The following is a 27,818-nucleotide window of genomic DNA, read 5'->3' on the forward strand; positions in this document are numbered from 1 at the left end:
TTGTATTGGACCCATTCGGTTCCAAATTTGTAGTGTAGGGGTAAGCATGCCCCCCATTGGGCAACTCTGCTGGCGAGCCTTGTGGTGCCATGCCACCTCATAATGTTTGTCACCGTATGTGCATTGATTTTCCTCCTGGGAGATAGAGATTAGTAGGCCCAAGAGGGACAGATCAGCTAGCAGGGCTTCGAGGGGTAGAAAAGCAGGTTATAGTTAGGTTAGAGTGATTGAAAGGGGGGGGAGAGTTAGTGTCCTGGGATGAGTGTGGCAGATAGGCTACGTGAGGGCCGAAGGCAACCGCCTGATTTGCTGCAACCGCAAGATCCTGCCCTCCTCTCCCCCCCCCCCCACGACAAGAACAAGTACACTATTAAGAGGCCAGCCAGCAACACCTTCAGGCTCCGTTTGTCATGCTTTCCTGTTGCCTTGTGTGCCTTTGCCATGCCTTGCATACTTTGCATGTGCCCCGCCTGTTTGCCTGCTGCCTTTGCCATGCCCCCACCCCCCCCCCCCCCCCCGCTCTCAAGGACTGCTCATCATGCTTGAGGGACAAAGACTCTGCATTATGCTATCATCTTTGCAGGTCAGAAGCCAATTGTGGCAATGCCAACCTGCTTTTGGACACTCGCTGAAGGACACTTTTGAAGATCAATGGTGAACTAGTGTGGATTGTAAATGGTGTATAGTATTTGAACAATTCACAATATACAATCACCACCTGGTCATGTATGTACAGATAAATAGAATTTAGAATTGTATAGATACGGGTGCAGAGTGAATATGTAGCAATAATTAAACAATGCATTAGTTTTCATAATCTTTCTTCGTTATGAAACATTTCCTGTACAAACAAATGTCGCACTCAGGGATCTAGTAGGCAAGGTAATCTCTACTATAATGAAGCTGAGTGTTAATTATCTCCTCCTAGATGAAGCATCAACAGTCTCCAAAACTCAGCGATATTGCACTTAGTATATATATATATATATGACTCTGGACCGCTATAATTTTTAGCTCACTATCACAAGCGAATGAGCAAAAATTAGGGGGGGGGGGTTAAAAAGTGAAGTCGAGGCCACCGAGTATTACCTATGCAGCCTGAGGTACATCACTGAACATGTTTGGTCCAGTGCTATCACATGCCTAAAACAGAAAAGACCACCACCACCACCTTTGCCACCCGTCCATTGGACAGGTAATCTCCTAGTCATGTTAAAGGGGCTACACCTGACATCACGGGGAGATGGGGATGGCCAGACGGAGACCTCCGGAGTACAGGCAGAAAGTGGAAGCAGTGACGCGCTCCTCCGGCGCATGCTCCCATACCTGATCTGATCTGACCTGACATGCACTGGAGCCTGCAAGCTTGGGACGAGTCTGGTACAGAGGAGGGGGTAGTGTTATGGTTTTGAAAGACCCTGGAGAGGCACATCCAACACATAAACGAACCCTCAAGTTTAGATATATGCAGAGTATTTTGTTTAGTTACATTACCTCTCCTCTCATATAAATGGACAGAGAATGCAATATGTTTTTGTAGCAAGATTGGAACCCCTGTTTGTAACTCTTCTTTTTCTAAATTATTTCTCTTACCTCCCTCTTCCTATGTCTCTATCCATCACTCTTTCTCCGCACATCTGCAGCACATCCATGCATGTCTTATAACGCTCAAACATCACACTCAACATCGCGCACAACATTACAAATGCACCATACAAATCAAATCCACAAGAAGTATTACGATGTAGCACTGGATAACATCAAGCGCATTCGATAGGTCTCAGCCAAGAAAAAAACTAACATCTTTTTTTTCCCCTGCCAAGGTTTTCTCAGTGGTTCCGTCATCCTTAGCCTATGCCCTTTCAATTTAGCTGAGGGGCAACCCTGAATTTGGCCTCAAATCCAATATTGTCGCCAAAATCCAAAATGGCTGCCAAACCCGATTGAATCATACTTTCCACACTGATTATATAGGCTTAAAAAATTATTAATTTTTGCTGATGAAATAATTTCTCTCTGTATAATAGAACAATGTAGAAGAACTTTCTTTTGGAGTAATTTTTAGTTGGTAACCTAAATGTAAAATGGCCACCTGGATGTCCTACATTTTTCTCCTGATCGTGTGGCAAAGGTTTATTGAATGCTTACTATAATTACTCACAATAATTTTTCATTTTTCATTCTTTATCAAATAATACAATTTGAAACGACAAGCCATATTCTTTTCCATTGTAGTTCTGGTTCGTTTGTGAGGCTACCTGAAGCGTGTTCCCGAGATTACCTGGCTTGTGTTCCCAAGATAACCCGGAGCTGTCCCTGTGCAGATTAACGAGTACAGATGCGATGATCACTGGATATATTCACCAGGTCTATCTCAAAGTAGTGTTGCAGCTTGACTACTATATATGTATTGGTTTGACGGAATTGTGATTTAGCCATTAAATATGTTGTCTTTCATTTATCTTGACCGTAACTGCTTTGTATTTATCCAGCTTCAGCATTATGGCAGCCAGCCCATTTTTGAGCACCGGATCGGATGTGAAATGCAGATGCCTGCTATGCAATGAGCATAGGAATGAAGGGGAGGGTGTTTCAAGAGTTGATCTATCTGGATTTAAATCTCTGAAGAAATTTGCTGATAGATGGGAGACTGTTGACAGGAGTTTGTGCTCAGAACCACCCTATACCGAATTCCAATTAGGCAGGTCAAGGTTGTCTGTCCACCCCAGTGACATGTTCGTCCACAAAAATTGTCGAATAACATTCAGAAATCGATTGAAACGTAAGGAAATTCAAACCTGACAACTTAATAAGTCAAGTTCAGAACCTGTAACCAGGTGCAATGACACGAAGAGTCCAATATATAAGCTAACAAGAGAACCTGCAAAAGAGAAGTGTGTTTGTTGTATTTGTGATAAAGTGACGCCTGCTGACAGTAGAGCAGTGGTGGCCTGGGACGGTGATCAGAAGAAAATGCTTTCAAGAAGCTTACGAGCAAATGGACCTAAAACTGAATGATGAGGATGACAAGTACCATGTTGCAGCAAAACGTTTGGATGTTTTGCTTAGTGGAGCATCCTATGATGTATTTGCGATGAATCTTTACGACCACAAAACCTGTTAGAGTAACTTAAGCTCTGTGTATGATCCCCAAAAATCCACCACGGTTGAAACTCAGAAGGAAGTGCAAATATCGCAAGTTACTAACAAGTTTCTTCGATTATTTCCCCGTAAAGTTATCAAGGATAAGGAGGTTTATCTACTGACAGAATCGCTGGAGGAAAAACAAGAGATGAGCCGAGACCATAACCTCGATGATCCACCAATCAGTAACATGATAACCCTAAAGCGGAGGCTGGTACAGGAATTTGGAGATTCAATAGGTTTCCATGTGGTAGGTCGGTGGCTTGTAGTACATCCCAGTAGAGTCAACCCCTTAATTTAAGCTTAAGACAAGCAGAAAGTCAAATCCAGTTCTAATCTTCTGCAGATGAGAGTAATTCGGAGAAACACCTCAAAAGAAGCAACCTTCAAGGCAGGATCTGGTACCAGTGTTTGAGACAAGACAGAGCATATCCTTCCAATGAAGGCAGAAGATGGGAAGAAATCGAAGATGGTTCCACGCCAGTATGGTTTATCTGCCTGCAGTTCCCACCAAGTCTATCGCTGGCTAATACCAAGACAATGTCTAAACCACATAAATGTAGTTTTCACGGTATACAGTATAGTTTTGTACAATATTTGTACAGATGCTGGATAATTACCACCTCATTCTGCTTGTCAATTGTCATCGTTGCATGAATTCAGAGCTTCTTTATGGGTTTCAGTGATTGTTTTAATGCCAATATAATACATAGTGGTATATTACTATCAGGATCTGTAAGGCAAAGCTAATTCTCTTAGCACAGGTGATGACTATAATGCAGACGAAGAGGATACAAATTCATCAGGACAGTCCCCAAAGAAGAAGAGAAGAAAGGGTTCCAGCCACAGTGAGGACAAAGGAGCCGACTACTCAGGGAACGACGAATTTTCAGAAAGTGATAACGACATTGTGCAAGACCAGATTTCAGCTACTTCTGACAGTCGTGATGAAGTTCACTCACCTGTATCCGAGACAGACACTGATTTGGACATTAATGAATGACACTAACATAAATGGACAATGGTGTAAAATTAAAGACCTTGAATGACTGTCACTGAACATTCACTACTTGTGAGTTAGCGTCATGTTTAAATACTAGTAAAGCTCTTGCACTCATCTTATTGTACAAAAGAAGCATTCATGTGTTTTTTTTTTTTTAGCCAATTTTAAAGATTGTATCAGATTTGTTTCATTGATAACTACAACACGAATTGTGCTGTGTATCTAAATGTGATAAGCAACTCCCTAGCCCAAATTGAAAGACGTACAGTCCACTAAGAGAAACAGCAGTTACCCAATTAAATTTTCCAGCCAAAAAAAGTGCACAAATGAGAATCAGTGGGGTCTGGCAGACATCTTGGATTTTGAGACCAACAGCAAATCATTCCAAAATCAACGAATGATGCATATCCCTCACGTGCAACCAGAAAATGTCATATTTTGTGGTTAGAAAATTGCATTCCAAGCATTAAAATGTGAGATTCAATTTGTATTGGTGGTGGCCATTTTGGATTTGAGGCTAAATCCAGGGTGGCATCTCAGCAAAGTTGAAAGGACATAGGCTAAGGATGATGGAACCACTGAGAAAACCTTGGCAGGAAAAAAATATTAGTTTCTTTTCTTAGCTTGGGACCTGTCGACATCAAGCGCATGATAGTTCAGCCTGAACCGCAAAGGACCGCCTATGGTCAGAGTTGGCGGTCAACACAGTTGCAGGACCATGGGCTCACCCAATGAGAACCACATGGCAACGGGGGCGCACCATTCAGGAAGCTGCACAAAGAGCTGCCAGTCCCCGGAATACGCCTCTAGCAGGGGCTTTTTAATTGGCTGGATAATTCCATGACAGGGGCTGGGAAACGTCCAGAGAACATCCAAGATACAGGCAAGCCATTATGAGAGCGAGCAGTTCTGAGAGCTCTTCGGGTTCGTTTGTTTTTTCTTTTTTTTTAACCGAGATGTTTCTTCGATTTTTTAAGGGTAAAACCCACAAAGTTTTCCCTGGATACGCTGGTGACACACTGACCCACACTCTGTCTCTTTCTGTCCCCATTTCTAATTCTTTCACTAGGAATGCTTAAGAGTAATCAATAATTGCACCCTCGACCCATTCAGGGCCGGTTACTGACTCGCAATCACAATTTCCTCTGTTGCACTACAAGCATTCACACTTCTTTCTCCCCTTCCCCCTTTTTAAAGTTGTGACCAACGTAAGCCTGTGAGCTTACCTCTGGTGAGCGAGGGGTCGCAAACACGCCCCGCCTTCTTCATCTCTTTCTGTCTGTCCCTCTCTCTTATCTAGTTTCTCCGGAGTGACTGAGGCGCCTGTGTGTGTACATTCATGTTCAGTTGACTGACGAAGGGGCTTGTGTATTTGAGGGTAAGATCTTTCTTTGTGACACTGTTTCTGCTCTGTAAATACCTGCTTTGCCCTGTATATGTTTTTTTGTCTTTGCTAAAACTGTTTTGTTTTGCCTTTGCTAAATCTTATGTGAACTATTTCTAAACCGCCCAATCATCTTATTCTCCATTGGTTAAGACACTCGTGTGTAAATAGTAGACAGGAGTTCTGCCCCACTGTTTCACTGTGGTTAGTCACGACCCAACATCCCACTTGCGGTATCTCTCGGCCGTTCTTTATTGACAGTAATGGGAGGTTAAGAGCACGGTTCCCTATCTGGGGGGATTGCTTTTCTAGGAAGGTAACGTGGGAATTGGTTGTGGGTCTTGTCTCAGACTGGGTCTGTGGTTGTTTAGCAACTCATAGTGCCACTGAGTTATCTGCAGCTTGTCGGCTTCAGGGTCAAAGGTCAGGAAGCAGGTCCAAGAAGCCCCTCTGACTGAACCAGCAAACCTGTAACGATATATTTGATTCTGATGTGCAGGTGGTTTGCCATTACCTTCACTGGAGTGGTTAGGAAAATAATTTTGAACTTGGCCAGGGTGTCAGCAATAGGTCACCCACTCTTCACGGAGGACACCGTGAGATCTTTATCGTGCACCAACTATTGTCGGCAGACAGGGCTCAAGTTTAACGTCCATCCAAGGGAACACACAGACACAGACACACTCACCCTGCCTGTGAAACACCAAGATAATAGCTGTGTCGGGATTTGAACCGAGACTCGACGGCCGAGACCTAATTCCTGATCAAGTATCTCACCGACAACAGCAGGTTCAACAAATAAATCTGACTCATTTTCCTGGAACCGTTTTGCCACTTGGATTCAATGCAAAATTAAATAATAACGATAGAACCGACGACACCGGCTCATCCCAGGATTGTTCAGATAGGTAACGCCGAGGTATGATAACATCATTGTATACAACACTGTTGCTGCTCAATGCAGAACTACAATAGTGAGCTGATGACGCAATGAATAATCAATTGTCGTTGTACCTGCGTGGCGTTTGCAAACTCGTGTGTTCCACCGCGAGAGACTGAAATGGAAGTTTGGAGCGCCGCGTTGAGGGCAGCATGCAGTATTGCGCTTTGGGATCTCAAACCCTCTTTGAGGTGGATGGTGGCGATGCAGATTGATGATTTGATGTCACGATTAAACGTGATCAAAAAGTTCCAAAGCTGACGTTGCGTGACGCTTGTATAAACCAAACAGGCTTGCACACCTGTGCCAGGTTATGTTCCACAACATGTCCGTAGCGTGCGATTGATGGCTCGCGGTGGTTTCTCAATCCCATAAGAGGACGGAGATTATGTGCAACTCAATACGAGCGTACAGGCCAAGCTCGCACGCCTTTCTGTTTATCCCATGCATTTAGAACCTGCGCGTTAATCCATGCTTCGCATTTCACGGACAATGGACAGGTGTCTGCTCACTGTCCGTGCCAAGCGATGCGTGCTAGGTCGTGGGGGCGCGGTCGCTCATTGAATGGTTTGCATGAAATACACCATCATTGTATGCATTGGGGATCAAAGAAGATAGGAGAGGGTGGTACTGGTAGAGGATTGTTAGGCGTTGCATTCCGTCGTCGTTTATATTCCTGTTGGCCTACCTCCTGTTGAATGCATTCAGCAACTTGTCGTCATTCTGAACATGCGTAAGGTTCCAGTTGCTGCGCTTTCGGAACATGAACTTACTTATACCTTTTGTGAGCGGAACAATCAAACATGATGGACTATAGTCTGAAGGCAAGTTTTGGGATGCAACTTCACGGATCATTCGCGGACGAAATTGCAAGAAAGTCATAAACATGTTGTGGCTTCAAGCTCTCAACTCAGCTTGTTCTTCATAACTTGTATGAACATTGTTAGTTCATGGAGTTGGGTATCATGGTGGTCAAACTTGGAAAACTGGATTGTTTCTTTCGTTGACTTTTCAGTTTTAGTCCTTGCAGATATTTAAAGGAGGATTGGCGCAGGTAAAAATAATATAACAGGGTGCAACTAGAGGGGGAGCACTCGGGAGAGTGCCTAACCTCCGCCGCCAATACTGCTTGGTCACTCAAGTGAACCTTATATCTTATTCATTAAATATGTCAACAGTGCTGACAGAGTTATAGTTCTTTTCTCCAACATTTTTTTTGTGGGGGGGGGGGGTGGAAATCACTTAAAACATGTAGGAATGCAAAAAAAGAAATCGAAATTTTGTTGAAAAAAAAGTTGCAACAATATTTTTTTCTCTAAATTTTTTTTTGGGAGGGGGGAATCACTTAAAACATGTAGAAATGCAAAAAAAAAAAAATTTCTCTAACAATTTTTGGGGGGGTTGGAAATCACTTAAAACATGTAGAAATGCAAAAAAAAAACATTTTTTTCTCGAACAATTATTTTGGAGGGGGGGGACCAAGTCCAAAATTTAATGGCATGATCCTTGGACCATCCTTAACCCCCCCCCCCCACCAAGTTTCGTCAAAATCCGTTGAGGAGTTTTTCTGGAATCCTGTTCACAAACAAACAAACAAACAAACAGAAAAGGGTGAAAACAGTAACCTCCGATCTTCGATGGCGGAGGTTAACTAGAGGGGGAGCACTCGGGAGAGTGCAAAACCTCCGCCGCCAATACTGCTGGGTCACTCAAGTGAACCTTATATCTTATTCATTAAATATGATGTCAATAGTGCTGACAGAGTTGTAGTTCTTTTCTCCAACATTTTTTTTTGGGGGGAGGGGGTTGGAAATCACTTAAAACATGTAAAAATGCAAAAAAAAAAAATCGAAATTTTGTTGAAAAAAAGTTGCAAAATTTTTTTTTTCTCTCAATTTTTTTTGGGGGGGGGTTGGAAATCACTTAAAACATGTAGAAATGCAAAAAAAAATTCTCTAACAATTTATTTTTGGGGGGGTAACAATTTTTTTGGTGGGTGGGTTGGAAATCACTTAAAACATGTACAAATGCAAAAAAAATTTTTTTTTTTTCGAACAATTTTTTTTGGGGGGGGGTTGGAAATCACTTAAAACATGTAGAAATGCAAAAAAAATTTCTCTAACAATTTATTTTTGGGGCGGTAACAATTTTTTTGGGGGGTGGGTTGGAAATCACTTAAAACATGTAGAAATGCAAAAAAAAAAAATTTTTCTCGAACAATTTTTTTGGGGGGGTTTGAAATCAGTTAAAACATCTAGAAATGCAAAAAAAAATTTCTCTAACAATTTATTTTTGGGGCGGTAACAATTTTTTTGGGGGGTGGGTTGGAAATCACTTAAAACATGTACAAATGCAAAAAAAATTTTTTTTTTCTCGAACAATTTTTTTTTGGGGGGGGGGAGGGACCAAGTCCAAAATTTAATGGCATGATCCTTGGACCATACCTAACCCCCCCCCCCCATCAAGTTTCGTCGAAATCCATCGAGGAGTTTTTCCGTAATACTGTTCACAAACAAACAAACAAACAGAAAGGGGTGAAAACAGTAACCTCCATCCATCTTCGAAGATGGCGGAGGTTAATAACCATGGGCGCTCACCTGGTAGTGGCTGGATAAGATAACCAGGGAACAAATGGTAGACATGGATGACCCACAAAATATATAATGGAGAAGAAAGTAAATACCAATGGATTGTTTTTTTAAAGCCTTGAACAAACTTTGGTACATCACAGGTGATGAAGGTTGTGGTAAAGTTTCATGAGAATTGCATGTGTAGTTTCTGAGAAGAAAGTAAATACCTAGGACGATGCGCCATCCCATAAGTTCCCCTGAACTACATTCCAGATGAGCTAAAAATAGGGGCAATACCCCTGGGTGCTCACCTGGTTAGAAGGAAGTGAATGTGGGACGGAATCAGCAAAATGAACCAATGTTGTGTACCCACTTTTTAGCTCTCCTGGAACGTCATTCCGGGGAGCTTATGAGATGGCACTTCCAGAAGGGAGGATTTGCCATTTGGAGGAATCCAGGTTGTAAAGTTCACAGATTGAGTCATTTCCATGGAGTCACAGAATTACTTTGCTGAAGTGCCATGGCTGGTGAGAGAGGTACCAACACCCAGCCAATTAGCATGGTGACAATTGAAATCACTACATATGAAAAAGAGAGTGTTGGGATGAGTGGTTAAAAGATTGTCCATGTTGTCTGAGAGAGAGAGAGAGATAGAGAGAGAGAGAGAGAGAGAGAGAGAGAGAAAGAGAGAGAGAGAGAGAGAGAGAGAGAGAGAGAGAGAGAGAGAGAGAGAGAGAGAGAGAGAGAGAGAGAGAGAGAGAGAGAGAGAGAGATGAAGATGGAGTCATCACTGTTAGGGGGATGGTTCAACAAACAGATGAACAAGAGATGCGAGCAGAGGGGAAGTCGCAGCCAAAACTATTCCTGGAGGTTGGGAGGTGTAAGATCAGGACACGGACCATGAGAAATGGAGTTCATGGTGCGAACTGCAACTCCACCGCCAGAACAGGGAAGAGGCCTGTCAAATCAGAGGAGACATTACTAAAGAGAGACATATATGAGTCAGGGATATCCTCAAGGATAAGGTGAGGTTTTTGACTTTGAAAGTGACCAAGGAGAGAAGCTTTTGACAAAACCTTCAGGCCACTAGGTTTCATGGCTTTGGAGTTAGGAGGACACACACACACACACACACACACAGACACACACACACACAGACACACACACACACACACACACACACACACACACACACACAATGATTGTGAATTCAAATGGTGAGCATGTTTTTTTATCTTTACAGGATGGAACCGAGCTTAATTAAACTATTGCAGAAGTCGAGCCCCGCTTCACAATGTCCGACATCAACATACAGAACGCAATCAGTACTTGACAAGTTATGCTTTCTGGAATCTCAAGCATCATATGAGGACATGATGTCCTCCTTTGGTGCTAAGCTTTGTCAGAAACATTCCAAGATGTCTATTTGAAGGCGCTATCATTAAAGGAGGGATGGAAACAGGTTGGCGAGCAGTTTAGTTAGAAATGGCAATTTTCACATTGCGAGATAAAAATAGATGGGAAACAAGGTGTCAAGTACTGGCTTCGAGTGTTTAAATTACAAGTAACTCTTACGTATCGTTTTGTTGGCCGTGGCTGATGCAAACCGAACAATGAAGAAGCTTTGATTTAGATGCTGATGCAGGAAGTCATTCTGATGGTGGAATTTTCAAACATGAAAAGCTAAGTAAAACTGTCAGATTCCCTTCATAGCTTTTCTCATTTCTGAGAAATTCTGTCTGAAATTCTCCATAATCTGATTTGTGAGAAGGTCTTCACACTCCATGTTGTCGACAACTTGTGAAGCCTTATTCACCCTGGATGCTGCTTGGTATGCATACTCACCTCTAAGCTGTCTAGTTTGAGTTTGCATCTCGACTCGGTGACACATTGTCACCCTCATGTTTCACATGCAGGACGAGTCATTAATATGTTCTCCATCCATCAGAAGGACGTTAAGCTGGGGGACCCGTTTGCCAACACTGGTCGTTAAAGTGTCTTTCACGAAGAGTATGTGTGTTATTTTGCCCCACTATTTTGTCCTTCCCTCTCCCGCCCCTCTTGTCTCATGCCCCCTTGCTGTGCGTTGTGTGTTAGCTCTCAAACGAGCCTCGACAGGGTATACCAAAAATTAAAAAACCCTTAACAAATCAACTTAAACAAGAATAAGTCTGAACACGACAATGGTTGACGAGCGGTATTTGACGATGTAGATTGTTTCAGAAGTCAAGGATGAGACAATGTGATAATGTTTGACCAAGTTATAAAAATGATCAACATGATGTGCTACGAGTGACAGGTTATTAGCTGCAAACTGTCGAAAACTCGGTTCGTTCAACAACTTTCAAAATTTGACCTTTGCATAACCTTTAAAGGTCACAAAACAATGTTGTGGAAATTAAAATAAGGAAACAGGATACGTGCTATAGCTCATTGGAGTTAGTTCGTCGAAGAAGGTCGAAAACCCAGTTCGATTCCCACAACTTTGAAAATTTGACCTTTGTGAACTTTAAAAGTCAAAGGTCAAGGATTATGACCTTTGGTGCAAAACTTCCTCTGGAACATTCCAGGAACAATATAACGTCATATACGCTATATGGCATTTCACACTCCTCGGATTATCCATACTTTGATGAAATCAGCGTAAAAACAAACTTGAAGGGGGTGCCATGGGAAAGGTGTTCGAGATAAAGCAAAATGGTTTCAAGACATGATGTGGGGAATGACCTCAAGATTATGCATAAAAAATATTGTCATCCTAGCTCTCAAAGTTTGGGCGGTCATCTGATTTTTATGTCAAAATTTGCAATTTTCCAAGTTTTTGACCTTTGACCTTGACTTTGGGAGGAAAATGAAAAATCGGACGACAAGTTTTAGATAATTCATTTTGCTATTCAAATACCGAAGAACCCATTCCATTCACTCAATTCCCTAGAAGAAGATAGATTTTTACACCGACTACCCCCTAAAAATGGCTATTTTTGGGGGCGTGGCTCCGCCCACAATGGGCATAGCCACGCCCCATCCAGGAAAACACAACTAGACATTGATATCGAACACATAACCAAGTTTCATCAAGATCGGATCAAAGTCCACGGAGTTATGCTCTGGACACACAGACAGACAGACATAACGAATATAGTGGTCACTCTGGCTGGCGCTCGTGAACCAATAAACAGCAATCAGAGATTACAAACCATCGCCACAACTTGTTTTTTGTGGTGTATTTTGTGTGGCGTTTGTGTGCTGGTGTGTTACGAAATTAATGAGACAAATTTAGAACTGCCACTTTATATCTGTTGGCAGTTATGAACGGGTACCAAGACGTCCCGCTTTAAGTCAACCCCGCTTTGATTGGATGCCTGACCCTGACCCATGACATTTTCCATTATTATTCAATGGAATTAAAACATATTCAATTCAAATCAAATGGAAGACCAAGTAGGTGCAGTCCTGCATTGGAGTCATCAGAAGGAACCAAAACAAACCAAAAGCAAAGAACCTGGATAGGATTTGGGTTTCAGCTGTTACCCCTCTACCCTCAAGCCCATCCAGACACAGCCAAGTGAGCCTGATTCGAAAAAAAAATTAAAAAATAAAATATAGAAGAGCCCAGATCAAAAAATTAAATAATTCTGGCTGCCAGACCATGTATCCGATCAAGTTGAAATTTAAAACATGTATTCCCCATCACTACTGCTGTAGATCATAATTCTGAAGTTTCATGTCGATTGATTAAGCGGTTCCAGAAAAAAAAAACATTATTTAATTTTTCTTAAATCCAATATGGCTGCCAAACCGTGTGACCTATCAATTATTCCTTCACAAGATTGTACACCCAAGGCCTGGGAAACATTTCTGTGAAGTTTCCCCTCGATGTGTCCAACTGTTCTGGAGAATATTTTTTATAGGTTTTAGGGTTAATCTAAATGGCTGCCAAACCATGTGACCTATGACATCATCTCAATTATAATACCAAGCTTGCACACGAATAACTCGGCTCGCCGTCACACGATCCCTATGAAATTGCTGTGGCACTTAGCGGACATGCCGACAATGTTTGGGAAGTCTTGGCGTTCCATAGTACCACTTGCATTTTGCACAATGCGTATTTTTGTCATTCCCTGTGTACGGTCTGTCGTCTGCTACCAGCTATGTTGTACTGCTACCCGGTACATGTGCACGGATATCGCTAGTCATACTATAACAGAGAATTGGCACATTTTAGAATGATTTGCATAACTTCTGGGAGTTTGATTTATTTTTTAGAGATAACATACAGTTTTTCGAGCTATTCTGTTCAGGGGTGCAGGAGTGCGTTCATGCATCAGCAGGTATGATAATTCACCAACTTCGTTTGATTAATTACCCACTTTCACATAAAAGTAAAAATGCAAGTCGGAGGTGGTCATCCCAAATTAGAAGAACCTTCCCGACCGAGCACACAAATACAACCACCAAAATTAATCTCATCCTGTCCAGTGGTTGAGGAGTGTATACAAGTCAAACAAAAGAACACACCCACGAGCTGAACTGTATTATGTGGGCCATATGGAAAGTCCTGAGCATCAGTGGATTCCACACATGTGTGCCATATACCAGTACAGGGTGTCCACATTGAAATGAAACAACTTGGAAGCCTTGTAACTTTTTATGTATAAGTTTGAGAATGTTGAAAGTTGGACAGTTACCACAACATACACCTAAGTTTCTGAGCTTAAAGTTTATTTTGTGTTTCACATTGAATTATGATGACCCCACAAGAAAAGGCGAAATGTGTGTTATGGATGGCCAAATTGAAGTCACCTCCCCTGGTGCAACGACGATTCCGTACAACATTTGACAAGGAATCACCGACTCAAAGAGACCTGTATGCATGGATGAAGAAATTTCAGGAGACTGGTAGTGTTCTAAAGCAGCATGGTGGAGGAAAGGCCAGAACATCAGAGGAGGGTGTTGAACGCATATGTGCTGCCTTCCACAGAATCCCAAGGAAGTCCATCCGTCATGCCAGTAAAGAACTGCAAATTCCACATTCAACTGTGGATAAAATCGTGCGCACACAGCTGCAGCTCCATCCATATAAGCTTCAACTGGTTCAGCAGCTAAGAGTAAATTATCATATCAAAAGGAGAAATCATGCTATGCATGTGCTCCACAGTCTGGAAAACAGCCCCGAGTTCCTGAACCGGGTCATGTTCTCCAACGAAGCAACATTTCGCACAAGTGAGCACGCTAATAAACACAATTGCCGCATCTGACGAGCAAAGAATCCACATGTAATCCATGAGGTTGAAAGAGACAGTCCAAAAGTTAACATTTTGTGCGGCTTTATGCATAACAGAATTGGCAGCCCATTTTTCTTTGCGGAAAGATCTGTGACAGGCCATGTGTACTTCAACATGTCTCAGCTGTTCGTGGCACCGCAAGTCGAGGACTGCCAACCAACCTTCATATTCCAGCAGGATAGGGCTCTTCCCCACTGGTCGCTTGATGTCCACTCCTTCCTTGATGCCTGGGTGCCAGACCCCTGGCTGGGTGGAGACAGACCCATTTCCTGGCCACCGTGATTGCCTGACCTTACCCCACTCAATTTTTTTTTTCTGTGGGGTTACCTCTTGTGCAAAGTGTACCACACAAAGGTGCAGGACATTGTTCAGCTGAAAGAGCGCATCACAGCGGTAGTGTGCTCCATAACCCCCAAGATGTTAGAAAGTGTGGAGGGAAAATGAGTACCGTTGTGACTTAGTCCATACTATGAATGATGCACATGTTCAATGTTTACTCTAATGTACCCATTTACCAAATGAAACTCAAGCATACTGACTCTGAGTTGTGTGAATAATCCTTTATTTGCATTATTCAACTAGAACGGGCACTCAGTAGAGCGCATACCTTCGCCAACGCTACATTTTGCCCTTCCCCCCAGAAACCGTTGATTGTGAGGGTATTTAATCCCATACCACATCTGCCATCTCATATGTGTTATGATGGCTTAAAAACATTAAATTTCCTGCTGTTTGACACTGATTCGCATACATTGTACAATTTCTGTATGAACTCCCTGACCTTTTTGGGTGTCGGTGTCAAGTCAATCTGATGACAACTGGTCACATTATAAGAAATCAAATATTACACATCACAGGATAGGGAATTGAATTCTAAACATTTGGAATCTACTTGCATGCAAATTGTATAAGAATTGACCGCGTTATGATAATAAAGGTCGTTGACCCCCCTGACCTTTTGACCCAAACCGCTAACAAAGGTAATGACGTCATTGTGTCATATCGTATATCACAAGATTGGGCATTGAATTCACAACATTTTGGCATTGGTTGCATGCAAATTGGATAAAAATCGACCGCACTATGGCAAAATGACGATTTTGACCTTTTCATGACCTCGACCTTGACTTTTGTACTCTTAATTTTGTAATTGGTATTAGAGTGTGGGGAACAGAACAGTCAACATTTTGGTGTTGGTTTCATGCAAATCGGATAAGAATTGACCGTGTTATGACTAAAACCGCACATTTTGCAATGTCGTGACCCCCCTGACCTTTGACTCCCAACCGCTAATAAGGGTTATTACGTCATTGTGTCATGTCACATATCACAAGATGGGGCATTGAATTCTGAACATTTTGGCATTAGTTGCATGCAAATTGGATACAAATTGACCGCGCTATGGTAAAAAGACGATTTTGACCTTTTCATGACCTTGACCTTGACCTTGACCTTTGACCCGATCGCTCCCAAAATCTAATCAAATGGTCCTCGGATAATAACCAATCATTCCACCAAATTTGCTGTGATTCAGTTCAATACTTTTGGAGTTATGCGAATAACAAACAAACAAACAAAGAAACACACATATTCACAAATAAATAAATAAATAAATAAATACACAGCGATGAAAACATAACCTTCGCAACAAAGTTTGCGAAGGTAATAAAAATTTATCAGGCTTCAAAGTTGTTTCATTTCAATGTGGACACCCTGGATTTGTAGAACACGAGTTATTATCAACATGTGTCCATCTATCCACTCCAATATAAACACAGGCTTGGCGCATGCAAACCACTGGTGTTCCCACAATCCATTGTGACAAAATGGCTGCCAACGACATATCATTTTTGCCAATGTGCAGTGATTGAATTCCTCGTGAAGGAGAACAACTCAACTGCAGATGTCTACGGCCGATTGAGTCAGGTGTGCAGAGATGCCTGCATGGGTGCTGGCAGTGTCAGAAGGTGGGTGAAACACTTCAAAGACGGAAACACAGACATCTTCGGTCAGCCATGCTGTGGTCGGCCGGGAAGCGCCACAATTGAACGCATTGACCAGAAAGTTGATGCGCTCATCAGTGAGGACTGAAGGATGACGGTTCGGGAGATCAGAGTGTCACTTGGCAAGGGACACCATGCGGTAGAGGAGATGATAGTGACATTGGGATATCAGAAAGTTTGTTCCCATTGGATTCCATGTTTGCTTAAGGAGGAACTGAAAAACACATGCATGCTTCAACATTGCTTCAACGACATGCTGCCGAGGGTGATGACTTCCTGTTCCGAATAATAACTGGTGATGAAAGCCAGTTCCACCATTTTGACCCAGAAACCAAGCAGCAAAGCATGGAATGGCAACACTCCACATCTTCAAAAAAGAAGGAGACTAAAAGAGTACCCTCCGCTGGCAAAGTTATGGGAATGGTCTTCTGGGATGCCGAAGGATGCATACTGGTTGATTTCCTGCCCAAAGGGAAAACCATCAATGCAGCTTGCTATGTTCAGACACTCAAGAAACTGAAACGTGCACTTCGGGAAAAGTGTCCAAAGAAAAAAAGCTCTCATCCTTCAACATGACAATGCATGACAATGCTAAACCTCACACTGCGCGTCTGACATTGCAGGAAATCTCAAAGGATGGTTGGGAAGTGCTCCTCCACCCCCATACAATCTGAAAGATGACCATCTGTTGGGCCCCTTGAAAGAACACATGAGAGGCCATCACCATGAAAATGACGAGGCAGTCCAGATAGCCGCTCATAGCTGGTTGCGAAGTGTTGGAATGGACTTTTAACGCAGCAGGACTTTTAAGGTCGTGCAGCGCTGTTAGTAATGTGTGGATCGTTCTGGAGATTTTGTAGAAAAGTGATGTGGTATGTCCAGTTACTATTGCCAATATCAGTTTTCTTACGTGTACCTTTGTTTTACTGTACAATAAACATGCTCATGACTTTCATTATGGCCATAGCATATAAAATATGTAATGTGATAATGATGGTCACCTGAACCACTGTTGGACGACATGAAGGGTTAAATGAATCAAACAGGACTGGACCAAATCAAGGGTAGTGGAAGAAGCACATGTCGGATGAGGGTCAGGCTTTGATAGAATGTTGTTTAGACAACAAATTCTAACTCATCACTGTAGTTCCATGCTTCCAAAATATCTCAACGCATTGGCAACATCCTTTCCAAAAATGTCCCGATCATCTTCAAAGCTGTTCAGGAACCCTTTGGCTAGTTTGTTTAACACATAGGATGCTATCTCTATCGAAGAAGCTCTCTTTGCCTTGTTTTTGGTATTCCTACTTTAGTGGAGAACTGATGGCTGCAACTCTCAATAGCATCATCATCGAGACTCAAACCAGACGGTCTACGAGGTGGGGCAATACTGGAGGCTTTTGTCTGATCACTCTCAATGGTATGCCACCTTCGAAAAACTGCTTCTTGACTATTTTTCTCTTTCCACACTTTTTCATTTGCAAAATGTATTACAAACGTCCCCCACCCCCATAACTAAAACCCTGAAAGTAAACAAGCCATCGATAATGTGTGTACTGACAGGTGCCGGCTCCATTAATCATTGCAACTCAAGAAAAAGTAGGTCATTGGAACCCATCTAAACTACACTGTTCGTTTTCAAATGATAGCCACACAAACCTAAACCTACAGAAGTTAAATACCAACAGTGGAGAGCTTTTTCAATACAAGTACACCATGCTATTATCCTCTAGGGTATAGAGATTACAGTAGATCTAGGTTCGGGTCCCTTCGTCTATGGGGGACACGATAAGCGTGAAATGCCTCAATAACGTCAGGTTTTCCTCCCTTTTGGTTTAGTGTTAAACAGCAGCAGCAACTGTTTAAAAAGGTAATCATAGGTGTTTGTGGTTTCTTATATTTTTTTTACTTCCTGTCGGGGTGCCCCACGGAAACGCCACGATAAGCTATTTATGCACGTTAACACAGCATTTGTCCAAGGAGGAAAAACTCCTTGGGGAGGGGAGATATTACTCGTGTTAATAATGTTTTGTGATAACATTAAGATTGTGCTATTATCATTGGTGTTGTTATGACGTTTTTAGATCCTCGTGGAGGATCTCTAAGTCTAACTCACATTGTTGTTCTTGTGGACTTTTTTGTTTCACAGCCTAAAGTTTTCATCGAAACTTCCTGAAACTTGGCGTATATATGTAAAAATACCCTGCGCAGACGGTAACCATCTCCGATTTTGAAAATTCCTCCGAGGAAAAAAGGTATGACGTCAAAATATCTCCGCTAATGAAAATCGCCTAAAAAAATTATCTCAAACTAGGCAAGCTTTTTGAATTCTGTTTGCGGGAATCGAACAGGGCATTAGCAGAGATGAATTGCCGCACATATGATACATCACTATGACGTCGTATCAATTTTTATGACGTCATTCCTTTTTTTTTGTTTCACAACCCAGAGTTTTCATCGGATCTTCGTGAAACTTGCCATGTATATGCAGAAAGCCCACGCGCAGACAGTAACCATCTCCGATTTTGGAAATTCTTCCGAGAAAAAAAAGTTGACGTCATAATATCGCCGCTAATGGAAATCGCCTATACCATTATCTCCGAAACTAGGCAAGCTGTTTGAATATTGTTTGTGGGAATCAAGCCGAGCATTAGCACAGATATTTTATCGCAAACCTGATACATCGAAATGACGTCATATTCGTTTTTATGACGTCATCATTAAGAGGATGAGGATCTTAGCTCATTTGAGCTTGTTTTTTGTTAGAAGCAGCCTTGCAAATACGCCACGATAAGCTATTTATACACCTTATCACAGATTTCACCCAAGGCAGAAAACCCTTGGGGAGGGGGGCAAATGAAGTCGCCACAACCTCCGTCGTGTGACCCTGAGTTCTCCTGCATAGTTGGGTTGAGATTAGATAAGTAACGACAGAATGTACACACCATGTTATTATCCACCAAAGACTGCGGTCAGACAGACAGAGAAACCAACTTGCGTATTTTAGTATGATAACGATGATGAAGGCATCAGGTCCCCCATTGGTGTCGAAGCAAGCCAGATAGCATTTCCACCCCGAACAGTTTCCACCCCGAATTTCCACTTCTAAATATGTCCTCGAGAAGTCTGCACCGTTCCTCCACATTTACAGAAAACAGCAGGAGTATCCAATTTATATATCATGTTGTAAGTTGTTCCAGCACAAATAACTAACATTGAGGTCAGTGGACAAGATTGAACCGAGAAACACTGTTGAAACTGCCACGATGGCACTAGGCGACCAAAGAACAGAAACAATGCAGTGTGTGACAATTTCCTGATGAACTAAGAATCCAAACTGTTATCATTCATGGAGTGGTGTTTGTTTGTGTGTTTGTTTGTTGCGCTGCTACTCCTATATTTTGGGGCCCATTATATCCAGACTGGCTAAATAGGATCACCATGACACCAGTTAATGTGTAGGGGTGTTTTTATCTTTGCTGGTGGTCTTAGGGGTGGGGGAGGGGGGGGACACAAATTTTCTATGTAAATGTGTATCGTGTGGTGCCACCTCCAGGTTGGGGAGGGTATTACAAGTTCCCACCATTTACAGTACTGCACAGTATTTCTGTCCCCACCTTTTCCAGTGCAATGAGATGTTTTGAATTATAAAGAGTGGTATGTTTTTGCTTTATGCACGTCACCTGGGTGATTTAAAAAATATTTTTTTCAGGAACGATTGAGGCTGCTGTCAGTTGCCTATACACCGCCCAAATAAAGCCACGCGTCAGAAGAACACGTTGCACGCTTTGAACAAGATCACCCTTCGGGAGGATACTCGCTAGTAGTAATAATATGAGTTCCCTTTCAGGGAACTTCGATCATTCGGCCCATCAAAGCTTATGCTATTATTACCAACCTATGGTTGTTTGTCCATCCTCCATCCTTTTTAAATGATGAGTGCCAATCAAGGAAGCAGCACGTACCATTTTAAGCGTTTGCTGTGACTCGGTGGGAATTCGAACCACCGACCTCCCAGATTCAGTACTGATGCTCCAAGGGCATAACCGATCCTCTGGTGATGCCGGTTAAACACCCCGAAGGCCTAAGGCCTCTTGATGAGACCGTTATTGCCAAAACGTTGGAACCTAAAGGGGTAAAGCCATCTGATGGATCATTATTCGTCTATAAACTGCAGTGAAGGTGTTCACCTACCTCCTCGTTGATGCATTTCCACTCAGCTGTTACATTTATTATTATTTCATTTTGCTGAATTTGCACAGCAAATGGTTTGCATTCTTCACCTTTGCTTCACACACTTGAGGCATCTTGCTGAGACCATCATGACCACAAATGTTGTGAGGACTGGCAGGATGGCCTCGCCCAGAGGTACGCACACTCGCCTGGAAGCTGTCTCACCTGGGTTTGAATCCAGACCCAGCTGAAAAATGTCATCCCAGTGCTTCAACTGTCTGTGCCGTCCCTCGGATGGATGCTAAACCGGACATCCCGTCTGCTGGAATGTCACGAACAGTAGGCAAGCCATTGGCGGCACTCCAGCCAAAATTGCAAAATTCCTGCTCTGACCGACAGAGGGCATTGCATCAGCCACACAGCCAAGTCGTTGGCTAGTTCTTGCCCTCACCAGCCTTGTGCTGTACACGAAAAAGAAGAAGGTGAACATTGGAATCAAAAGGATTTTGTTCCGTTTCCCACTAGGGGGAGAGTGTGTCAAGCAAGATGGCTCGAGCGAGCCACACGTTACTTTGTCTGCAAATAAACAAGGATTCTATGAAACGGAAGACCTACAAGAAGGAGTAGTATCATATTGTTGTGTCGAAATTTGGAAATTCCTTCCCCACTTGAGAAATGTTGTCCCATCATAATCATACCTCCACCTCGCACTTCATTACTTGTACTGTGTTGAGAATGGATTTTTTTTTTTGTTTAACCTCATCAAATTGGTTCTGGTTCTGGTTCTGGTTCTAATTCTGGGTGGAGCTGATAAAAGGTACAGAAATGTAGAAACGAATCCGAATCCAATGTCAACGGCTGTATGTTCCAGTGTCACCAAATCCAAATCCCATGCAACCTCACCCTGGCACTCAGTGCTGTCATACGGAGGGAACTTCAATGAGAGAATGAGGCCGTGCCAGTGTGCGTTACACAGCTCCATATTCATTAATGCGTTCTTTTACGCATTTCGGTGATGATTCGAAGCTCTCGTCGCTTATTTGTTCAGAACAGATCCCCATACCTTCTCTAGGGTCTGAAACATTGGCAGTGCTAGCCAGGGGCTCTCTGTAGACCGCTTGTGACGTGTCCTGGGGGAAACTGAGCAGACACGTAACTGCCTTGTCCACGGACGTGACGTCCAAGGCACGAAACACTATTCCATTCAACGCTACTTGCTAATGGGAGGAATCCACATGGTGTAATCCTAGAGTTTTACAACTGAATGAAAATGGGCACATGCTCATGAAATGGCTTTTCAGCACTGTAGTGTCCCTGGAATAGGCTTTTTGTATCAAGATGCCATTCTTCTTTCCTGATGACAGGACTTGAAAAGCTGCAACTGGATACTTAATGACAAACATGACACAAACATATGATCGATGAGCCTTGAACGGCCACAATTATTCCCAGCTCGTGGGGTTGGCAACGTGGCCAGGGAAGGTTTTAGCCCAAGTCATTCACGATCGACTTGGTAGGTGAGAGCAGCAATTTGGAATGCGTTAAGGTTCCGGCGATAGCTCGCCCACTCTTCAGATAGGACACCCAGTTTACAAATCATCTAATCAAAGACGCACACATTGATGATTCACCCTGCGTGTGATTCAACAGGATGGCAGTTTAGAGCTGGGTCGAGATTCGAACCAAGGCTTGACAGCTCAGGGACAAGTGTATATACGTCTAGTTGAGGCCTATTCTGCCAGCAACACACAAATATATTATGCTGCTGCTGATGATGATTTATTATTATTATTATTATTATTATTACAATGAGGGAACAGAAATTTTTAGAAGACTCACTCATACATTATTGTTAGGTCAGGCCAGATCAGATCTGTGACTTGCTACAGGTATCATGTAAACCTGTACTAACCTGTCCCATGGTCGGGTTGTCGGCGACTAAACCGTCTCCCCCACCAGGTTTCCTGGTGAGGAGGGTGTATGATATGGACACCCAGCAGGATTAAAAACAAAACCTGTCAAAGTGCAGAGGAGCTCCTTGTGAGCCAACGGCCATCCATATCTAGTGCCCAACTGTGTCTGCGGACGTCCTCCTGCAGTTGGGTTACTTCTAATTAGGAGGTTGGTGGCAGGATTTGCACTCCAGCCACCGTAAAACCCTTCATTCCACAAAACATTCTCGAATCACAAAAAAATCTGAAGACCCACTCCATGGGAGTACCTCCTGTGCAGCTTCCCTTCGCAGGGCAGCTCATCGGATGACGGGATTGGGGTAAAGTCTTTGGGACCCCCAATCTTTGATTATAGGAGGGAAACCACGCGGTAACATCCCTGGGTCAGATTACGGGAGAGTGTGTCGGAGTGGTTCTGAGGTGTCGTCCACCAGACGGAGGTCTCCTTGGGTTAACCTGAGGCGGTCCCATCGGGTGGGTGCCTGGAATGTCCTATCCCTAAGAGAGGATGATCACCTATCTCTGTTATCATCTGAGCTCAAGCGTTTGGACATCGGGATTGCAGCTCTCTCTGAGGTTCGGAGACCGGATTGCGGTGAGATAATGGTGGGTGGTTACACCTACTATTGGTCTGGTCGCTCTGATGGTTACCATACCCAAGGAGTTGCTGTAGCTGTGTCCAATAAGCTGACCCCAATGATAATTGAGGTAACACCGGTCATCGAGCGTATTATGAGACGAAGGTTTCGTCACTCCTTGGGTGTCATTTCCCTGGTCTTTGTTTTTGCTCCAACTGAGGCGAGTGACCTCACCGTGAAGGACGCATTCTATGCTGCGCTCGAGTCTGTGGTTGAAGAGTGCCCCAGGCGAGATACACTTCTAGTCTTGGGGGATTTCAATGCACTGACTGGAACTGATAGGGATGGTTATGAGATGCGTGTTGGTCCCCATGGGTCAGGAACTATGAACCAGAATAGCACTAAGTTCCTTGACTTTGCACGAAGTCATGGACTTAGGGTGGCTGGTTCATGGTTTCAGCGCCCACAAGCTCATCGCTGGACTTGGAGATTGACCATGTCCTCATTGATGATCGCTGGAGGATGATCCAGAACTGCAAGGTCTAGCGGAGTGCTCAGTCCTCAATACTGACCACCGGCTTGTTGTAGAAACTCTTAAGTTGCACCTTAAATCCAGGAGAATGGTACCATCCCAGCCTGGGCTGGATGATGGCAAGCTCAAGGATGAGAGAGTAGCTGAGGAGTTTGCAAACAAGCTGAGTGGAGATTTGGGGGGTCTGGGTGCTTTCGGAGATCCTGAAGAGTTGTGGAGCGCCTTCAAGACCACCGTCCTTGATGTTGCTGGTGGATGTCTTGGAACTCACCGTAGGGCGAAGAAGAATTTTGTCTCTCAAGGGACACTGGATACCATTGACCAGAGTCGCAGGGCCAGGCTGAATGACAGAGCTGAGCTGTTCAGGGAGCTGAGGCGTAAAACTATATGTGCGCTAAGGGTGGACAAGGAGGCCTATGTGCGAGGAATCTGTGAGGGGGTAGAGCATCACCTGTGGTCAAGTGATTCTCGTCCCGCTTACAGGGGAATTCGCACATTGCGTTCATCCAAGCCCATCCCTCAGTGTACTACAGTTAGAGCAGAGAGTGGTAGGCTCTTGACAGAGGAGTCTGAAGTGAAGGCCCGCTGGGCCGGTTACTTTGAGCGGTTGTACCAGGCCGATCCACCAGCTGTCGAGTTGGACGTCAAGGGTGTTACTATCCCTGTTGCTGACCCTCCAATCAACTGTGGTCCACTTTCGTTTGTGGAAACACAGGTTGCGGTGAACCGGTTGAAATGAGGAAAAGCTCTTGGGATCTGTGGCATCCATGATGAACTTCTCGAGGCTGGTGGAAATGCTGCACTCATGTCATTTCATGCAGTTTGGTGCTCTGCCTGGAACACAGGCATCCAACTTCCACTGGCTTCCAACCAACTGGAAGAGGGGCCTTGTTGTTCCTCTCGAGAAAGGGAAGGATGATTGCCAAGACTGCAACAACTACCGAGGGGTGACGCTGCTTTCATTGCCGGGCAAGGTCTTTGCTCAAATAATTATTTATAGGGTTTGCCACCATCTGCTTAAGCACCAGCATCCAGAGCAGTCAGGTTTTACACCAAAGAGGTCAACGATTGACCGTATCATTGTTCTTCAGGTCCTCACCAAACCCAGATGAGAGTTTCAGCAGGGGCTGCCTGCAGCCTTTGTTGACCTCTGTAAAGCATTTGATTCAGTGAATCGGGATGTCCTCTGGAGGATTCTTGGTCTTCGTGGGGTGCCACCAAAACTGATCGATCTGATGTCTGAACTCTACTCTGGTACTGAGAGTGCTGTGAGATGTGGTGGTACCATCTCTGACTTATTTTAGTGGTCGCTAGACTATCTATATTCTCAGGTTTTCCATCTGTCTGTTTGTTTGTATGTAATGGACAGCTCTGGAGGCCAGAGGAGTCAACCGATTTTGATGAAACTTCACTGGTAAGTTCATACCAAGATCTACTTGTATGCTTTTGAGCACCGTTGCTCTGGATGCCACCGTTGCCAAGCAATGGGACTTTGAAATTTTTTTTAAAATCGGAATTTTTTTTTTTGAAAATCAAAAATCGGCTTCTGCACTTTTATGCGCACTATAATGAACCTCTTTGCCAAAAAATGTCAGCCCAATCCGTCAAAAACTGTATGACTAGTATGCAATTATATAGCGACCACCCATGTTCCCTACCAGCTTATTTCCAGTTGTTACTGGAGTTCGTCAGGGATGTGTACTTGCCCCCACACTTTTCAGCACTTGTATGGACTGGATTATGGGGAGGATGTCGGAGAGATCAAGCTGCGGTGCATCATTTGGGAATGTCAAGATCTCTGACCTTGATTTCGCAGATTATGACAGTCATCTTTGCAGGGACTTTAGATATCCTTTTGGGGGCCCTCGATGTGCTGAATGAGGTGTCGGAGCCGCTGGGATTATGGGTTTCCTGGGTCAAAACTAAGGATCAGGCTTTCAATGACATCTTGGATGCTGCTGTTCTGTCTGTGCCTCTTTGTGGTGAGGATGTTGAGGTCGTGGAGAGATTCACTTACCTTGGCAGTGATATTTATGTCTCTACTGGCTGTGAGTCAGAGGTCAGTGGACGTCTGGGTCGGGCCTGGGGAGTCGTGGATTCACTGGATCATGGTGTGTGGCGCTGCCGGTTCCTGTGCGGGAGGACGAAAGTTCGAGTCTTCAGGTCCTTGGTGCTTCCAGTCTTGCTCTATGGATGTGAGACTTGGACTCTGAGACTTTCCAGTCCTCCCCCCCTGCCCCCCACCACCTGCCCACAACCGTAACACAATGTATATATATACACACACACATATACATGAATATATGCCTTCTTGAGTGCTACCTGGTTATTTAGACTTGAGCAAAACATTTAAAAGTTTGATGTTTAGAGCTGCAGCAAAAGTTCAACACGAACGTGGAAATGAAGAGCCAAACGGCCTAATTTCCCTGTATGAGGTCGAATATGAACGTGCGATAACCAAATTATACTCATTGTCGTCCCGGGGAGACTGTGGAACCATTGTAGATTAATTTACATTTAGCGTACAGAACATGGATACAGTAATTAAAAAGGCAATTGGTTCGATTCCCGACAAAGAATTCACCTTGGAACGTGATGCGGAATTGGCGCCATGTATGCCAAACTCCACCCGACTCCCCGCCAATTGGCCAGAGCACCGTTATTTCTTGTTTTAACATTGATTTTGATTGGGAATTGGATTTAAAAAAAAAAAAATTCTGCAACGTTCACCTTGTGTGCGTTACAATAATGTGGTAGAGCAAATTTGGGGGGCAATTGGCTCAGCTCAGGGGTATGGAATTGTCTAAAAAAAAAATCAAGGCATTGCATAAAAATCAAAGAAAAGGCTTCACACTGAAAAAAACAAACTTGCTTTTATATACAGTCCTGTACTGTGCAAAAGTTTGGGGTTATTCCAATGATGGTCATACTTTAGGGAAATCCATCAAATTATCAGTGATAACATTCATGTGTTTATTATTCTAGATTAACAGCTTTTATAAACGGGCATGAAACAAACCATGAAAGTAAATTACAAGAACATTGTAATTTTATAGTATCATTCAATGCTTTGTGTGTCTGTCATTTGCCTTTTTGAGTGCCAGCACTCTTTGACCCATGCTTCCTGTATTATGAGGGAACTTCCCCATGATTTCTTGGAAACACCATACCAGGATGTTGTCGTTCTTACTTTGCAATTCCTGCATTCCCTCTCCAATAGGCCTTCCCAGCAGCCTCACGTCACCATAGGGTGACGAGATGTCTAAAATGTCGAAAATACAGATGAGATGCAAATACGCGTATAACACAATGATAGGCACTCTATGAGAACAACAGAGAGAAAACATGGTCACGCGTGAACATAGAAGAAAGTTCAGTGGAAGAAAGAGAGATCACTGACCCGTCTGTGATGGTGAAGTGATGAGCCCAGACACACAGCTTCACACGGGAGATTCCAATAATCCTGAAGGTCTTCGTTGCCTCGGCATCGGCATCAAGCTGAGCATGGCGTGAGGCAGGGGAGCCAGCCCAGAGGGGAGAGCAGTACTCCATCACGCTGCGGATGAAAGCCTTGTAGGTGGATCGGAGCTCAGGTGTGCCAAGGAAGGACTTTGTACGATGGAGGATGCCCATTGAACAGGCAATGATTGTTTGAAACCATACAAGCCAAACAGGGTGATCCCGCGTGCGGAGAGTAAGGCAGGACGGCAGACTGTAAAACGAATGTGAACATTGTAGCATTGATAATATAAGAGGGCAAGGTAAGGTAGTGTGAGGGGAAGAAAAATAAACTCTAGGTCAACTTCTTTCACTGCAGCATAAACATAACCGGAGATAACCACTGTCTGGAAATAATCACCTTCCAGACCCATGTGGGTACAACCACCGTCCAGACGTGACCACGGTCCGGATACATGTGGAGATATACTCACTTGAAAAATCACATGTTGGCTAAGAGAGTGGAGGAAGTTAGGCTGGCTTTGGAGGCCAACTTTGAAATACTGTATAGTGTTTGCCCAAGAAAGATCATGGCTGATAGTGAGACATGCCTGGTGTAGGATTAATGGTTGTGGTGGTTGGGGCTTGGGATCCTTGGATCCTGAGTTCAAATCCTGCTTGGCTGTTGAATTAATACCAGGTGGGGTTGACTCAGCCTTTAATCCTTCCGAGGTCAGCAAAATGAGTACCAGCTTGCTGGGATGATTGAGCCATTCGAGTGTCCTGCGTCGGAGTGGCGACCCCTACAGGATT

The 27,818-nt window shown here is 43.6% G+C and overlaps 1 long non-coding RNA gene across 2 annotated transcripts; it reads left to right on the forward strand.

The window, feature by feature from the left end:
- Positions 1-9,916: 9,916 nt before the first annotated feature.
- On the forward strand, positions 9,917-26,822 carry LOC147031467 (uncharacterized). 2 transcript variants are annotated; one of them, XR_015051850.1, is made up of 3 exons: positions 9,917-10,066; positions 17,646-17,752; positions 25,625-26,822. It is a non-coding gene; the product is annotated as an uncharacterized LOC147031467 (long non-coding RNA). The 2 variants fall into 2 exon arrangements; XR_015051848.1 differs by lacking the exon at positions 25,625-26,822 and adding an exon at positions 20,045-21,455.
- The last annotated feature ends 996 nt before the right edge of the window (positions 26,823-27,818 follow it).

The sequence above is a fragment of the Eptatretus burgeri genome, chromosome 2 (genome assembly GCF_056783735.1).
Source record: "Eptatretus burgeri isolate ZD-2024b chromosome 2, Ebu_testis_v1, whole genome shotgun sequence".
Taxonomy (NCBI): domain Eukaryota; kingdom Metazoa; phylum Chordata; class Myxini; order Myxiniformes; family Myxinidae; genus Eptatretus; species Eptatretus burgeri.